Source organism: Astatotilapia calliptera, chromosome 23 (genome assembly GCF_900246225.1).
Source record: "Astatotilapia calliptera chromosome 23, fAstCal1.2, whole genome shotgun sequence".
Classification (NCBI taxonomy): domain Eukaryota; kingdom Metazoa; phylum Chordata; class Actinopteri; order Cichliformes; family Cichlidae; genus Astatotilapia; species Astatotilapia calliptera.
This window is the reverse complement of record NC_039323.1, coordinates 43,738,563-43,755,420: the sequence shown is the minus strand read 5'-3', so window position 1 is coordinate 43,755,420 and position 16,858 is coordinate 43,738,563. Positions and strand designations below refer to the sequence as shown.

The window sequence follows — 16,858 nt, the reverse complement described above, 5'->3', positions numbered from 1 at the left end:
TACTTTAAATTTCTAAGTTAAATATGTAAAATTTTAATGACCTGTAAATTTGTATATCACACTGTAAAGCTACTGTCATTTAATGGTCAGGCATTGCACAGCTATAAGCATTTCACCTCATGTCATACTGTGTATGGTTGTGTGTGTGACAAATAAAATTTGAATTTGAAGAGCAGGTGGAGAGTTTGGAAACATCCCATTAAGAAAGAGAAATCAAACATTTGGATTTATTTTTAATGAGCTGAGACTTGTTGAAAATGCAGAGGAGCTGGTTGTGAACTGAGCTTCAGAGAAACACAACATACTCATATTCACTGTGAAGCTTTGAGTGGAAAAAGACAGAAAAACAACATGTGGATCCTGGAATAATGGGAGCTTCCATCTTTAAAGGACTGAAGAGGAAGAAGTTGACAAGGAATCATTTAGAACAGTTTCAAACATCAACTAGTTGAATCCATGAATCTGAAAACGTGTTTCTGAGTGAAAGAGACAGACATGTACAGACTGAACTATCTGTTCAACAGTCAGTGTTTTTCTAACAGAAGACACTCTTTACACTCCACTCAGCACAGGGACACTGAGGAATAAGGATCAAATGCAAACCCTACATAAGGAGTTTCAGTGAATGTGGTGTTGAAGGTGTGGAGGTGGATCAGAGTGTCAGAGGAGACTCTGTAGAAGGACAGAGTGCCAGCAGGACAGTCCACATACACTGCTGCTCTGTTAGAGACGGAGGAGGAGGAGATGGATGTTACTTTTTGATTGTAACAAACAGAATGAGGACCATCATACATGCAGTACAGACTGCAGGACTGGTCATTCCGTCGAAACAAACAGTCATAACTGTCTCCTTTCCTTCTGATGCTTCTGTAACTCACTGATATAAAAACGCTTCCTCTCCACTCGACCTCCCAGTAACAGCGACCAGTCAGACCATTTCTACACAGCAGCTGTTACCAGTAATCAAATCTGTCTGGATGATCAGGATATGACTGAACCTCCTCCACACGTGTCACCTTCCTGTTGTTGTCAGACAGTTGGAGCTTTGTGTTCACTGTGTTTGTGTCGATTGTGAGTTGACAGGAATCTGATGGAGAGAACAAACACAATCCAGCTGCAGTTATTGATCCATCATCTGTTCATTGATTGACACTTTGATGATGACTCCTGACATCAGAGACGTGAATGAGTGATGTGACAGTTTGAAAATGGTTGAATGTGTGCTGCTTTGTTTTCATGAATCCCATTATAAACACACTTACACTTCCTCAGACCTGGTCTCAACCATCGGACTCCAGCAGGCTCCAACCTGAAAGGAGGAGGGGGGTCAGAGCAGCACAGTCAGCATGCACACATGGACATTACATGGCTCTCATACACAGACTGTTAGACACTGATAGAGGAACAGTCCAATATTTTCACAAATACACTTCAATCCATACGTGGATCAAATTCCTGATGATTTGGACTGATCCTGAATCTTTCAGTGCACCACTGTATTGAATGAAATATGACTGATTCAGACTGTGACCTTCATTATCTTTATATTCCCCTTCTGTTTAGCTGGAAAGGACACCTCCCTGCTTTTGCTGCCAGTTGTTTTTCTCCTCCTGGTGTCATTCACAGCTGAATCCACAGTAAATGTGTTCAAGTACATATTTTTCTCTTATTCTTGTAAAACAACAGAATGAGAATGAAATATTGATGTTAACACGGCCGATAAACAGCATGAGCTTAGCACCTTTAGCTTATCAGAGCTTCCAGTATTTAAGCTGCCATTTCTGAATGTTAGCTGCTCCGGTCTGCCTCTTTGTCACACACACAGACTGAAATTCTCTGTGTGTGTCCACAAACACACAAGTAAGACTGAACTTAGATCAAAATGAGATAAACCATAGAAATAATGAAAATATACAGATTTATTAGAAAAAGAAGAAGAGTAGTTATAATAGTAATAGTAATGTAATAAATGCAGATTACTATGTAATTGTGGGATGCAATGCAACAATGGACATTAGAAATGCAAACTTCTAAGTTGGAGCTCATAATGTTGTGCTGGAGAGTTTCTATATGTCTGTGTTCTTCACACAAGGTAACAACTGGACAAGAAGCAGATGTGATTCCAGCAGACTGATGTTCAGCTGTAGCTTTAACAGGTTAGTACAGCACTATACTGCACTATACCAGCCTTTAAGCCTTATGGCACTGCTAGCTGGATGTCTCACCCCTTGATTATGTCAATAAAGAAAATCATGGTTTAAGTCATTTGTCTGTTTTTAAACAAGGATTTGCTGATTTAAAAAAAGTATATTTTATGTCAGACTGAAAACAGAGTTTTTCAAATATTGTCAATGACTAAAAATCTATCAGATAAAATCAGTGATTCCATAAATATCCAGGCCTTGTAGGTCCATATTTAGCAGCTGCACCTCTGGGAGCAGCTGCTAAATTGTTATTTCCAAAGAGTCCAAGCTCAGGTTGCTCAGGGATTGGGTGTGTTCTCTGTCAACTATTTCTGAGGAACTTTTCTTGTCGTCTTGCTGGAAAATCGACTTTCTCCCCAGTCTTAGTTCTCTTTACAGGGAGTGCAGAATTATTAGGCAAATGAGTATTTTGTCCACATCATCCTCTTCATGCATGTTGTCTTACTCCAAGCTGTATAGGCTCGAAAGCCTACTACCAAGTAAGCATATTAGGTGATGTACATCTCTGTAATGAGAAGGGGTGTGGTCTAATGACATCAACACCCTATATCAGGTGTGCATAATTATTAGGCAACTTCCTTTCCTTTGGCAAAATGGGTCAAAAGAAAGACTTGACAGGCTCAGAAAAGTCAAAAATAGTGAGATATCTTGCAGAGGGATGCAGCAGTCTCAAAATTGCAAAGCTTCTGAAGCGTGATCATCGAACAATCAAGCGTTTCATTCAAAATGGTCAACAGGGTCGCAAGAAGCGTGTGGAAAAACCAAGGCGCAAAATAACTGCCTATGAACTGAGAAAAGTCAAGCGTGCAGCTGCCAAGATGCCACTTGCCACCAGTTTGGCCATATTTCAGAGCTGCAACATCACTGGAGTGCCCAAAAGCACAAGGTGTGCAATACTCAGAGACATGGCCAAGGTAAGAAAGGCTGAAAGACGACCACCACTGAACAAGACACACAAGCTGAAACGTCAAGACTGGGCCATGAAATATCTCAAGACTGGTTTTTCTAAGGTTTTATGGACTGATGACATGAGAGTGAGTCTTGATGGGCCAGATGGATGGGCCCGTGGCTGGATTGGTAAAGGGCAGAGAGCTCCAGTCCGACTCAGACGCCAGCAAGGTGGAGGTGGAGTACTGGTTTGGGGTGGTATCGTCAAAGATGAGCTTGTGGGGCCTTTTTGGGTTGAGGATGGAGTCAAGCTCAACTCCCAGTCCTACTGCCAGTTTCTGGAAGACACCTTCTTCAAGCAGTGGTACAGGAAGAAGTCTGCATCCTTCAAGAAATTGAGGTGTAAGTGAAGCTTGGAGACAACTTTTTCAAGAATTTTTTTAATAAAGGGGAGATTTGATATAGGGCGAAGATTATCAAAGTTACTGGGGTCTGCACCAGGCTTTTTGACAGCTCGAATCAAGGTTATTATCGTTAACGAAAACTAACGAAATAACTAAAACTAAAAGTGAAAAAACATTTTCGTTAACGGAAATAAAAATAAAAACGAGACTTCACGAAAAAAGGAAAACTAACTAAAACTGTAATGAGTGTTCACAAAACTAACTAAAATTAACTAAATTTATAGCAAAAATGTGTTTAGTTTGCGTTGATGTGTGTGTGTCATACAATAGTCAAGGGTGAAAATGAAGTTTAGTTTCCAGATTTTTTTCTTGCTGTCTCATTATGCCAGCAGGTGGCAAGTACGTTAGTCGAGTCGTCTGTGTTGCTGCTCCGTCCACGCGCAGAATCATGTCAGGAAAAGTTGGGAGAAAGCGCCCGAGTCCAATTTGGAATTACTTTGAATATGACTGTGTTTTGGATAAAGCAAGTGTCTTGTAGTGGAAAGAGACAAATTATGAGGGACATTTCTAAAGGGAAAAAAATCCCACAAACCTTAAAGTGCACTTCAAAAACTCACACAAGAAGGCTAACCTAGCTTACCTTGAGAAGGTAAGGGAGCACACTCAACACTCATCCCCAGAAACAGAAGCTAACACCAGGCAAGGCAGCGTGATGCATCCCGAGACAACAGGACGGGGATATCTACTTAACTGTGTAAGTCAATTGCCTTCAAAAAGTTTATCAATTCACTTGAACCAAAATTACGAACACCCGGTGCTGCAAGAGTTAATAGTCTCATTGGGGCCAAGATATACATTTTATAGTTGCCTGGTATCAATGGTTGTTCATCTGCCCTAATTTATTTATTTATTTATTTAAAGAACCCATAGGTGGGAATGTGAGTTGTCTGTCTCTGTGTGTTAGGCCAGACAGGCGACCTGTCCAGGGTGCTGGGTATGGTAGCTGGAATAGCAACATACCCAAGGATAAACAGAAGAGAATGACTGATATGATGAAACTGGTATTTTGTTACACTTAATTATTGCAAACACAACTAAAACTATAACTGACACTAATCAAAACTAAACTGAAAGTAAGGATTTTCAAAAAAAAAAAAACTAAACTAGCAAACAGTTGGTAAAAACTAATTAAAACTGATATAAAATTGAAAATCTAAAGTCAAAACTAAATAAAATAAAGACTAATGAAAATTGCAAAACTATTAAAACCCTGGTTGGAATAACAGAAGCCTTTTTCAGAGATGAAGAAATGATTCCAGTGTTAAGGGAGGAATGGATAATACTGGTTATGAGAGGAGCTAACGAGGGAAGACAAGCTTTAACTAACATAGTGGGAAGAGGGTCAAGGTGAAAGGTGGATGATTTAGATTTTTTAATAAGATTAGATACATCAGTTATGGAGGGAAGAGTAAAGCTTGAAAGTGACAGGAAGCCTACTTCAGAGTCGGAAGCTCCTGCAGAGTTAAGTTGACGATGGATATCTGATATTTTATGGGTAAAAAAGAGATAAGAAAATTACAAATTCAGCAGAATACATATGGGAAAGGAATATGTCGGGAGGTTTTGTAATTTTACTGAACAATGAAAAGAGAGACCTGGAGTTACCTTCATTAGAACTGATTAAACCAGAGTAGTATGCGGTGACCAGTGTTATTGTTCTCAGAGAAGTTCTCCTTGGAGAACCCTTGCTCTTCTTCTAGTAGACAAGTGTTTTTGTTGTGAGCAAATGAACAGTGTTGCTGCACGCGTGATTGCTCATGTCACATCCGCAAGACAGGAACAGAAAGTGTTTCCAGCTCTTCCTCCTCTATCAGACATTTTCTCCATACCTGAGAGTGTCCAGTCTCCAGCCTGGATCTTTCAGTCCAACCGACAGCAGCTTCATTCCTGAGTCACCTGGATGATTGTAGCTCAGGTCCAGCTCTCTCAGATGGGAGGGGTTGGAGCTCAGAGCTGAGGCCAGAGAAGTACAGCCTTCCTCTGTGATCAGACAGCCTGACAGACTGCAGACACAAAAAAATCTACCTGTGAACTCTTCACTGAAAATGTCTCTGTTTTTCTTCTTTAGGAGAGAAAATCCAACAATGGAATGATCAGTGTTTTTCTACATTACATAGTAAGGAATATTATTAATCCTCCTTACTATGTAATGTAGATACATATTCTTCATTAGTAAGCTCACATATAACATTCTTAATAACTTCATTTTCATTACCACCTTATTCATGTTTGATTTTCAGTGAAGAAGAGTCCATATATTTAAGTAAAGCACCCAATTTCTTCAATTGCTCAGTGAATATTGCAGCATATATGCAGTGGGTTGTTTTCATTGAGTGATCATTTTTGTAGATTCTTTGCCTGTATTGTTTTTCTGCTGTGAAGACAGATGAAACTTCAGTTTCAAAGAAATGCTGACCTTTCCTAGTCTGAAATACTTTGTAAGAGAAGTATTTTCAAACATGTATCCTGAAGTTAGAGAGAGTCTCGCTGCCCGACTCAACAAAGTGTCTCACTTCGCACTGACCACCGATATGCGGTCCAGCAGGACGAGCCATACATTAGTGTAACTATACATTTGATGGAAGACTGGGAACTGAAACGTGCCCGTCTCCAGACCAGCTACTTTCATCAAGACCACACCGGACAGCAGATACATATAAATGATTGTTTATTGGCCCCAAATGACCCCAAACACACAGCCAAAGTCATTAAGAACTATCTTCAGCGTAAAGAAGAACAATAAGTACTGGAAGTGATGGTACGGCCCCCACAGAGCCCTGATCTCAGCATCATGGAGTGTGTCTGGGATGTGAGGAAGCCTACATCCACAGAAGATCTGTGGTTAGTTCTCCAAGACGTTTGGAACAACCTACCAGCCCAGTTCCTTCAGAAACTGTGTGCAAGTTTACCTAGAAGAAGGCAAAGGGTGGTCCCAGCAAATATTGGTTTGATTTAGATTTCTCTTTGGTTCATTCACAGCATTTTGTTGAAAATAAATGATTAACAATTCCATTTCTGAAAGCATTCTTTGTTTCCAGCATTTTTTCTCACTTGTCTAAAACTTTTGCACAGTACTGTAGCTGAAGCCCTGCAGGACGCCCTCATAACCAGGAAGCTCAACCTGACGGGACTGGTTGCTATAACAACTGACAACGGGGCTAAAATCATCAAGGCGGTTCAACTGAACAAGTGGCTGAGACTTCATCTGGCCATTGGTGAGTGCAATACTGAATCAGCTGATTTTAAATAAGAAAAAAAAAAGATCGGCATGGTGTTAAATAACAAGTTTATAGAGTCACCCGCAGAGCTAAACATGCCTATTGACCACAAGACAAACATGTTGATAAGTCATAGCCAGGGTATACACCTATCACTTAACTTTCACAAATGAAAGTTAAATAAATAAACCATCCTTATTAAATCCAATAACATTATTGGAGTGTGTCTTTATTAGACTGAGGATTGTGACACTAACTGAGGACCCAGCTGAGACAAGACAGGGATACATCTTTAAATACATAGTGAGATTGAAAAGATGGAAAATTATCCACGTTTCACTCATTTGCTGGTAATTTTAACAAGTTAGTTTAACTAATTCAGTTAAAAGAACTAGATGTTACAGTCCCTGATAATGCATTGCTTTAGATGGAGAGACTCTTGAGCTGTTATGAGGAAAGGCAGCCCAGAAACTTTGCCAGCAGTCGTTGTGTGCCTCAACTTTTGGTCTTTTACCCAGGCTAATCTGCCATTTTCCTTCCTTGGTTGGGTTTAGGGATTAGAGATCAATCTAGATTATCATTTTAAATTTGGACACATCATCAGTAGTGTACCTTGGATTCATCAGGTGTTTCGGCCATTATCACTAGACACCCTCATCCAAGGAGGCCCTGCCAGGGTTGATCAGGCCCTGGAGTGTGTCACTGGTTTATGTTAAATTGTTATTTCTCTTCCTCTTTCATTTGCAGGTAATTTTAACAAGTTAGTTTAACCAGAACCATTTTTAGGTTCTACATTACACAACACATTTTACAAATATAGTTCAATCTTATACATCCCTAATAAACAGAGATGATGTTCATTTGCCTTTGAGCGATCTGCCTCTGAACATAACAATGAAAGTGATGTTAACCCTTTAAAGCTGGTCGGAGCGGGCATGCTCTGTTTTGTGTAACTATTTTTAAATCCCGGTAGCACTGCAACCACGTAAGCTAGCGCAATAAATTTTTTTGCATATGAAACCGGAGGAGTTGTACTTACTTCTTATGCCATCAGCTTGTCCTAGGTCACGGTTTCCTTCCACATATAGCTTTGCAAAAACTGCATAAAAAGTGCTTGCAGCAACAAAAACATAATATTCCAGAAACACGCTTTGCCGATCCGATCAGCTGTTCATAACACTTCCTAGGTTAGAATAGACGTCAGCGCGAACTTTCGCATGTCCGCCATGACCTGCCCGAAACCGGAAGTGATGTCATTTTTGCGGAAATAGTTTTTTACCATCATGAGCCTGTACTGGTGTTTTTAAAAGTTATCTTTGACTTTATGACTTTCTGTGTCGTTTCTGGGATGCTTAGAACTCATATAGCACAGCTGGAAATAGTTTATTTTGATGCATATGCTGCTTTTTTGCAAATTTGCACTATAATATTTATTTTCGTTTTTCCTGCAGTATATAAAAATTGGTGTATTTCAAAAATAAAACTATGAAGACACTCAAAATAAATTTCTTGTGGTGGGAAACTATTTTGTGCAACTTTTTGTATTTACAGTTTTGAGGGATAAGCCTATTAAATTTCTCTAACTAGAAATATATGTTAAAAAAAACCAAAAACGATTTTCAATTTATTGTAGTTTATTGCACTTTTTTGCAATTCATGTAATTACTATGCACTTAATACAGACATATTATTAACATTTAGGCTGTAATGGTTGTATTGATGTATAGCAACTTGAAATGCTCCCAAAAATGGCACTACAGCATGTAAAAATATAATATAAGCTCTGGCGGACTTGGTTCTATGGTAGGTCTTAAAGGGTTAAAAGCTTGTATTTTGTGTTCCAGGACATGGTATGGATGATGCCCGCATTACCCGGCCAAGAAACACAAGGGTGTTTCTTGGCCCAAACAAATATTTGACCTGAAGGCCTGATTCGCACAGTCACCGATGACTGAAGAGGAGAGGATACAGCCGGCCCCAGCAGCTTTCAAAGCTGACACGTGTACTTATTTTGGATTCAGGACAAAAGAAGGCAGTAAAGACTACGACAAGAGCTATGCAGTCTGTAAAATCTGCACTGCCAGAGTCAAATATTCGGGTAACGCAACAAATTTACGAGCACATGTGTCTGGACACCATAGCGACGTGGCGTCAAATGCTAATTTTAAAAGGAAACGAGGTGATCCTGCTCAACGTACAATTGAAGAAGTTAACTTTTCAAAACTACCAGCAACTTCAACTCGTGCAACAAAAATAAGTAGTCGGTCCTTGTTTTTATTTGGAAATACATGCGCCCTCTGAGTGTTGTGGAGAATAAAGGATTTGGTCCATCCATTCGCTTCTGCTTATCAGGGTCACGGGGGGCGCTGGAGCCTATTCCAGCTGTCATAGGGTGAGACGCGGGGTACACCCTGGACAGGTCACCAGTCTGTCGCAGGGCCAACACATAGAGAAACAGACAACAATTCACACTCACATTCACTCACAGATTCACACCTATGGGCAATTGAGGGGAGAACATGCAAACTCCACACAGAAAGACCCCGGCCTGATGGTAGAATTGAACTCAGGACCTTCTTGCTGTGCGTCAACAGTGCTAACCACCATGCCACCGTGCTGCCCTAAAGGATTTGGTAAAATGATTAAAAAGCTCGAGCCCAGTTACACCGTTCCTTCCCGACAACACATCACGGACAAGTTGTACCAAGAAGTCAAAGTGACAGTGCTGGACTCTTTCAGCTCAGCAGTTGCTTTGACATGCGACGCTTGGACTTGGAGAGCCACTGAATCGTACGTAACTGTTACAGCACATCACATAACGGACCAGGAACCTTTAGTCCATGTACTACAAACCCGAGCCATGCATGACGGTCACACAGGTGAACACATTGCAGCGTTGCTAACCGACACTGTGACTGAATGGGGATTGAACACAAAGGACCTAGTTGTTGTTACCCATAATGCACTAAACATGGCTGTCGCAGTGAGACTTGTAAGCATGACGCACATACAATGTTTTGCACATAGTCTGAATCTCGCCTCACAGAAAGCACTGAAAATACAATCCGTGGTGCGACATCTCGGGAGGATGCGACTTCTCGGGAGGATCTGACGTGTAACAGACTTTTTCAGACGCAGCACCACAGCCAGCAATCAGTTGAAGCAGAAACAGCGCCTCTTTCAGTGACCAGCTCACAGGTTGATCACGGACATAATTACAAGATGGAACAGCTCCTATGATGTGATAGAACAATTTTTAGAACAGCAGCCAGCCATCTGTGCAGCTCTGCTTTCTGCAGAAGTCAGGAAGAGTGAAAAAGACATTTTCACATTCAGTGAGTCTGACCTCACATGTGCAGAAGAAGCTGTCAGGCACAAGAAAGCGTTGATGATACAGCGACAGTGAGGGACATTAGGACTGCCACAGCAAAAGATCTGGGAAAGAGATCTGTCAATGAGAGGGAGGCCCTGTGCACGGCACCAACTGTTGATCCTGGGTTTAAGGACCTGCCCTTCCTGTCTAAAGCAGAGACCAAAGAGATCTATTCCAGACTATTGGACACTGTGGTGGCTCTGCTAAAGAAGCAAAACAATGGAAGTCAACAATGAATGAATTTACTTGGAAAAATTCAACTAAAGTTATAAGCAAGTGCAAACCTAAGTGAATAAAGTAAAAAAGTATATTGATGACATTTGTCATCAAATATTAGTGCAGAACAGGGTGAATCTTGGATTTGAATTTTGACTTTGTGACATTAATAGTAGTTTGATTTGATGTTCAGCAGCAAAAGAATAAGGAGACCGACAAACAGGTAGAGGAGGAGAACACCACAGAGGAGGCTCATCACCCACATATCAAGGACAGCTTTGCCTCCATCCCTCAGCCACCCCTAAAGACACCAAGGACCTCATGTGCATTGGTGGACTTGCTTAGAGCTACGTTTGCCTCTACTGGTGACAATATTGCACCAAAATAAGAAGATGATGTTGCTGCAGCTGAGATCAAGAGGTACAGAGATGAAACCCCTTTGCCTCTCACAGGAAATCCTCTCAGTTGGTGGAAGGACCATGAACAGAAATACCCTCAGCTATCCAAAGTAGCAAGGAGTTTCCTGTGAATTCCTGGAACAAGTGTCTCTGCAGAGAGAGTTTTCCCCTCTGCAGGAGACGTAGTAAATGCATAACCTCAGATCTGAGAATGTTTGATATTTTGGTTGGGTCCCATAAGCACTTATATTTAGATGAGTAAATTCCCTTTTTCAGGTTGCACAGAAAGTGTTCCATTGATAGAGACTGCAGGGCTGTACTTTATTTTATTCGCACTTCATTGTAATAGCACTTTGTTTGTCAGTGTTTACTTGGAGGGATTCTTCAAGCAATTTCTTTTTTGATTTATATTTGTTTATGTTAAGATAACATAAAAAGTGCTTCATTTTGATGCTGCAGAGCGTTTTTTGGGTTAGTACTTTAAAATCAAAGTACACAATAAGTAAGAGCTCAGTGTTACATTCTTTACTTTTTTCATGTTAAAGAAAAAGTTTCAGTAAAGTAGTTTTTGTTTGTTTGACATGACTTCTGATAAGGCAGATGTTAATTTTGCCATTCATTTTGAACTTAAAGAGAGTGTTTTTGTTTCCTAACCCTAACCCGTATCCCTCTATTTTAGCTGAGATAGCTCATGTCAAGAATTTAACAGTTTGGACTGTTTAATGTGAGTTTTCCTACAATTAAATTCAGTCTCAATAAACACAAATATCGTCTGGTTTTTAGTATCCCAATGAATCGTATCATTTCCTCGGTATTGTGATACATATTGTATTGCCAGATTCTTGCCAATACACACCCCTAATAACAAGTGATAACAACATCGGGAAAAAGGAACATGAGAAGCTGGTCAAGAAGGCTCACCAGCGCCTCTTCTTCTTGAGGACTCTGAGGAAGAACCACCTGTCCTCAGACATCCTGGTGAACTTCTATCGTTGCACCAACGAGAGCATCCTGACCAACTGTATAACAGTCTGGTACGGGAACTGCTCTGCCTCGGACCGGAAGGTGTTGCAGAGGGTCGTGAAAACTGCCCAGCGCATCGCCGGATCACCACTTCCTGCCATAAAAGACATCTACAGGAAGCGGTGTCTGAAAAGGGCTGGGAAAATCATCAAAGACCCCAGTCACCCATCACATGGACTCTTCACCCTCCTGCCCTCTGGGAGGCGCCACAGGAGCCTCTGGACTAAGACCACCAGGTACCAGCTTCTTCCCCACAGCTGTCAGACACCTGAACTCTGCCTCCTGACATCTGACCCACGGTAAACTCATGGACTGAACATACACACACCCACAATGGACAACTGTACCCTCAAACAGACAATAATAACATGGACTGAACCACCACTCACAACCACTAGCACTTTATATAGCCTCTGTAGAAACTATCTACACCCTCACTTATCTTAACTGCACTACTGTATAGCTCTGTGTAAATAATCATTCTGTACATTTGATAATCTTTAATCCTACAACTGTTTACAACTTGCATAGTTCCCATTTCTGTATAGCTGTATATCTCAGATTCTGTAAAGTTATTTATTTCATATTCTGTATAGTTTTTCATATTTATATCCTGTTCATAGCCTGTACATAGCTTGTACTCACTACAGCCTGTACATACTTATAGTTGTAGAATATTCACAACATACTTCATACCGTGTACATTATAACATACCATAATAGACCCATTTCTGTAATATACTCACATATCTATATTATTGCTAATATATATTGTAATATATCTATATCACTAAAGCACTTCTGATGCAAACTGCATTTCATTGCCCTGTGTGCAATGACAATAAAGTTGAATTCTATTCTATTCTATTCTATTCTAAACTGGGTGAGGGGCTCCAGCAGATTCCTGATGATTCCATTTTTGAGGATTGAGTGAAGTGACAGTCTTTAAGACAGAAGTAGTAAATGTGAAAATATTTTTAGAAAGAAAATCTTCTACAAATCAAATGCTAATGAACCAGCAGCTCCGTAAACATCCTACAAAATACAGACAGAAATAAAATGGGAAGATTTGCTGAAGGAAACATCTGGAATTTTCCAGATGTTTCTTTGCGAGGAAAAAACAGACAGTGAACCAAAATTTATATATTATGGGCACAAAGGAGCCCTAAGTCTCTAAATTAGCCAGTGGATTCATTTTTTTAAACAAACAAACAAACAAAGGATTATGAAAAGATTTGCACAGTAATTCAGAATCTAATAATCCACTCAAATATAAATAAAAGTTCACCTGATAACTCTATAAAGGTTACCTGTTTATGGAATAATATCATTCAAATGATCATCTGTGGAATCCTGACCTGATAGTTTCCACTGCACACTGTGAACTCTTTAGTCCAGAAGACAGAAGCTTCACTCCTGAATCCCACAGGTCATTGTTACTCAGGTCCAGCTCTTTCAGACTAGAGGACTGGGAGCTGACAACTGAAGACAGAGCTTCACAGCTTCTCTCTGAGAGGTTACAGCCACCCAGTCTGAAAAATAAAAGACAATCTATAAAACAAATACTCATGTTTATTAACACATTTCATAATATTAAATCCTGTCTTTTTATTTGTAAAGGAAACCTTAACATTACTAAGATACAACATCATATGGATGTACTTGGATAAAATATTTAATTGGTTAATTTTGAAAAATACAAAATGTTTTTTGATCTGACCTCAGAGTATCCAGTTTACAGTTGAAACTTTGTAGTCCAGCAGACAGAAGCTTCACTCCTGAATCCTGCAGATCATTGTTACTCAGGTCCAGTTCTCTCAGACTAGAGGACTGAGAGCTGAGAACTGAGGACAGAGCTTCACAGCTTCTGTCTGAGAGGTTACAGCCACTTAGTCTGAAAAACAAAAGACAATCTATAAAACAAAATACTCAAGTTTGTTAACAAATTTCATAATACTAAATCCTGTCTTTTAATTTTGAAGTAAACCTTAACATATTAAGATACATCATCATATGGATGAACTTGGACAAACTATTTTATTGGTTAATTTTGAAAAGCAAAATGTTTTTTGATCTGACCTCAGAGTTTTCAGTTTACAGTTTAAACTTTGTAGTCCAGCAGACAGAAGCTTCACTCCTGAATCCTGTAGGTTTCTGATACTCAGGTCCAGCTCTCTCAGACTAGAGGACTGAGAGCTAAGAACTGAGGACAGAGCTTCACAGTTTTCCTCTGAGAGTTCACAGATATTGAGTCTGAAAATAAAACCATGAACAAAGACTGCTGTTAAAGTGTAATCAGGGTGCAATAACTTATTGTCTTGTGTTGAGTAGCTTAGTAAAACTTCACTTTAACTTAGAAAATATGAAAAATTCTAAGAAACAACAATACATAGATAAAGTTGATCTTTACTGGTTAAATCGTTTGATTTATTTTCTCAGTTGATAAAAACAAAACAAAAAAACAAGTAAACAAACAAAACTAAAAAGAATACAAACTGATCTGACCTCAGCATATTCAGTTTGGCGTGTGGACTCTCTACTGCAGCAGACAGAAGCTTTAGTGATGAATCATTCAGGCTGTTGGTACTCAGGTCCAGCTCTCTCAGACTACAGGACTGGGAGCTGACGACTGACAACAAATCTTCACAGCCTCTTTCTGAGAGGTTACAGCTGCTCAGCCTGAAAAAAAAAACAATATTTGTGACCAAATGAAATCTGCTTATATGTTGAGCCTATCAATATAATAAGTCTGTGTGCATGACAATGCAATATTACCTAAATAAAATTATAAAATTTAATTGTGGAAGTGTCAATAGAAAATTGTATTTAGTAGTCAGTATAATCTTTTAGTGATATAAGTTTGCATATGGTAGAATACTGCATGTAGTTATTTGTATTAGGAAATGTTTAACCATGTATACTTAGAGGCATATAATTAATTGTGTAGTGACAGGATGTGTGCACCCCAGGAATGCACCCCCACGTCCTGGGAGCATGGGAGAGTTCGTATCTTGTTTTATTGTTTTACGGTAGGATTAACATAGTTACGTCTGTTTTAGTCTAAGTGCTTTAACTGCTGGACTTCCTCACCCTTCTCCTGACCAAGGATGTACCTTTTATGACCCTTTGACCAGCAGGACACACACACACACACACACACACACACACACACACACTGGAACTATAAAATAAAGACCGGGGCAGTCTCTGACCGCGAGTCTCTGAGCCCTCACTCTCGTGCGAGAGCTCAGAGCTGCCCTTGCTAAGCAACAAGTAAAACTGTCTGTGTTTCTCTCCTCTGAGTCTTTACTGAAGAAGTGTTTTAGAATATTTTCCTTAACATTTATTTGGTCCTTCGAGCCGGATCAGAATATATCAGAACTGTTATCTGTGACTCTGTTCCAGGATCCAGCACTGATTCCTGACGCCGTGGGGAGCCGGCACCGAAGTCTGTGCACAACCCTCTTAGACGAGGAGAGAGTCCCAGAGCGTGAATTCGAGTCTGGGCCGGTGACCAGGTCCACGGTGCTGGGATTCAGTCTGGTGATCCGAACCATCAGTGGGACATCGGGGGTGAGAAACACTATTTGGTATATAAAGACGGCCGCAAAGATTTAAAGTAACGTGATAAATTAAAAATACGTTTAAGTAACGTGATAAATTAGGTTTAAGTTCGCCGAAAGGAACTGTGTTTTGACTAGTTTTAGAGGTAGCTGAAATTATCTCGTGACAAATTAGGTTTAAGTTCGCCGAAAGGAACTGTGTTTTGACTAGTTTTAGAGGTAGCTGAAATTATCTCGTGACAAATTAGGTTTAAGTTCGCCGAAAGGAACTGTGTTTTGACCAGTTTAAGAGGTAGCTGAAATTATCTCGTGACAAATTAGCGCGCAAATGTCTATGTGTGTGTATGTGTCTGGAAGTAAGTTGATTTTACAGCACAATACACTGCTGAACTACTTCCATTTTTGTTTTCTTTGCTGAGGCTCACGTTCTGGTGACAAAGGAGAACGGTTGAGTTTCATCTCATAAAACTGATACCGCTTCACCGTTAGGGTGAAGTCGAAGGCCGTATCAGTAAACCACTCTGAAGTCAAGCGTGCCAGTGACGGCCCAGCAAAATCTTTGAAAATGGGTGATAAACAAGTAAAATTAACACCTGATGAGAAAGGTCTAGAAAAACAGCAAGCCGGAGCAGGACTAATCCAAAAGAAAGAGAGAAGAATGCATAGTGGCCGTGAGCAGTTTTCCTGCATCTTGACTTGTGTGTAGAGTGTTCATAACATCAGCATTATGTTTTGTTTATTTGTTTTGTTGGGTTGAAAAATAGTTAAATAAACTGGTGATCATATTTATGGATCACCATGGCACATATCATCAGCCATGTGATTTATATACGCAGATGAAAAAGTGAGTGTGAATGTGTCTGACGTCACAGTGTTTTGTGCGCTGTGTAGGGGTGATTGCTTTTGTGAGCGGTGATTCTGCAGGTCACCAGCTATTATAAGAAAAAAAAGAGTGAAAAAGAGACAAAAATTACATTGTAGACGAAGAAAAATAATCATAGGAAAAAGGTTTCGTGTTGATCAGCCGAAAAAAAACTACAATGTCATTTTATGCTTTTAAGAAAGGATGGTTCACAAAAACACACAGAGAGAGAGAGAGAGAGAGATGTGTGTTGATTAGGCAGTGATGATAATAACGAAAATGTCTTAGTTTGTCACTTTCAGGTGCAAAGCAGACCTGAATCAATTTTCCACATGCAGCAGTCGGAAGAAAGTTATAGTTTAACATCATTGGAAACATGCAGGCCAAGTTTCTGGCTGACTTATTTACAGTGCCATGTGTTTCTCAACCTCACAAGCAAGCAAGCTCTTACACCTCCCTGAAGACAAGAAATGCAGCTCCAAAGAGCAATAACATGGCAGGTAAAGAGACAGCAGCAAAATCCTGAACAAAAAGTCCCAGCGAGCAGCAGCAATGTGGACAAACAGCACCAGAGAAGAAGAGCAAACCCATCATCCTGACTGATCGGATGAATGGCACTGTGTTTACAACAAGCTGCAACTTCACTATG

At 40.0% G+C, this 16,858-nt stretch overlaps 1 pseudogene; it reads right to left on the bottom strand.

Moving 5' to 3' along the window:
* Positions 1–519: 519 nt before the first annotated feature.
* LOC113015865 (protein NLRC3-like) overlaps positions 520–16,858 on the bottom strand; it is a 37,448-nt pseudogene continuing 21,109 nt past the window's right edge.